The sequence below is a fragment of the Babylonia areolata genome, chromosome 1, assembly GCF_041734735.1.
Source record: "Babylonia areolata isolate BAREFJ2019XMU chromosome 1, ASM4173473v1, whole genome shotgun sequence".
NCBI classification, from domain to species: domain Eukaryota; kingdom Metazoa; phylum Mollusca; class Gastropoda; order Neogastropoda; family Buccinidae; genus Babylonia; species Babylonia areolata.
The window spans coordinates 78,177,457-78,179,334 of NC_134876.1; the positions used below are offsets into that span (position 1 = coordinate 78,177,457).

The following is a 1,878-nucleotide window of genomic DNA, read 5'->3' on the forward strand; positions in this document are numbered from 1 at the left end:
CGCTAAATATATTGTAGAAGCATACAACATTCGAAGGAAAAGATTAACAGAACGATTGTTTTAACATGATAGAAATATAATGCAGAATAAAATATAAGATCCATAACTCAATTTAGATTGGTAAATAAGCAAAAAAGGCTCGGCTGCAAAGTTGGATGGTCATATGTTCGAATTAATTACTCAGTATTATGCATGAGTAATAGGGAATATGTTGTATTAATGTTGTGGGTGTGAATGTATGAGTGTTTATGTGTTTATGAATATGTACTTATTTGCTTGTTACTTCCCCTTATTTTTCGGTTGTTTTTTTTGTTTTGTTTTTTTTGTTTTTTTTCGTCGTCTACTAAAATAAGCTGAATAATCCCCCTTGGCACTAGAGCTGTAAAACGCTATTTGCCAATAAAAAATTTGTCAAAAATTTGTCATTGTCTCTTTCACTCTCTGTCCCCCCTTCCCGGAAAAACACACACACACACACACACATACACACACGTACACGTACACGCACGCACACGCACGCACACACACGCACACACACAGACACAGACACATACACACACACACACACACACACACACACACACACACACACACACAGAAGCTATCATATGCTTTCAGCCTTTATTGTTACTCTTTTACTACTAATAATGCTACCACTACCACCAGTATTGTTTTTTTTTCTCTTCTTCTTCTTATCATTGTCGTTTATGTTGTTTTTGTTGTTGTTGATGGTATTGGTGTTGCTGACAGTGCTGAGGACAATAATCTATTGTCAAAGTTCACATATCAATTGGGAATAATCATGCAAAACGTGACGTGTGCATGTTCAACAATTCAGTCATTATGTGGTATGCAGCTTCTCTGACTCCGAATGAAAGGCTGTATCCATGATACGTCAGTTCATCTGGGAACACAAACAGATGAATATAGATTAAGATAAGATAAGATAAGAATAACTTTATTATCTCCAACTGGAGAAATTTGGTCAGGTGCATTATCACAACATAGACAAGTAAACAACATGGGGACCATAACTGTAAAAGACAACAACAGCGTTTACGAATACAACGAAGACACACACACACACACAAAATATCACATACACCGTTTCATACATACATCCACACATTGCAGGTAATAAATAGTATTCTTAATGTAAAAACAGAAAGAATTAAGAAACATTATTTTGAATATAATTATAAGCATAGCCTACTATATTGCACATTGATCATAATAGACAGATGATAAGAATAAAGATCAATTGCGGAAACCCACAACCAGATAATCAGCACACACACACACCCCACCTACCCCACACACGCGGTTTACTTGATGAAACAGGAGTAATAAACATATGTTCTCAAATAAAACATTTCACATAATCTGATATTACTGAATATCATAGAGTATTATGTAATCCTCTCTCTCTCTCTCCCACCCACCGACCCCAACACACACACACACACATACACGCGCGCGCGCACACACACATACACACATACCTTTCTACACACGCTTACACGTACATACACGTACATGTACACACACACACACACACACACACACACACACACACACACACACATATATATATATATATATATATATATATATATATATATATATATATATATATATATATTGGTGGGAGAGAAAGTCCGAAGAGCTTCAGTCCGCTGCTGATGCTCACGACATGGAGACTTTCCAAGATGGTCTCCGAGCTGTGTATGAGAGTCACAGGATCAACCCCTGTCCGAGCCTTGCACCAGACATCCTTGCCCGCTGGGCAGAGCACTTCAACACCATCCTCAACAGGGACTCGTCAATATTTGACGAGGTAATTGCAGCCCTCCCACAGCTACCAGTCAATGACTCGCT

The 1,878-nt window shown here is 37.9% G+C and overlaps 1 protein-coding gene across 2 annotated transcripts in view; it reads right to left on the reverse strand.

The window, feature by feature from the left end:
• Positions 1-607: 607 nt before the first annotated feature.
• The window catches only part of LOC143293672 (uncharacterized), a 19,063-nt gene continuing 17,792 nt past the window's right edge, over positions 608-1,878 (reverse strand). For both annotated transcript variants that reach the window (XM_076604819.1, XM_076604829.1), the window contains exon 5: positions 608-904. The gene's annotated coding sequence lies outside the window, so the exon portion shown is untranslated. The remainder of the gene's footprint in view (positions 905-1,878) is intronic.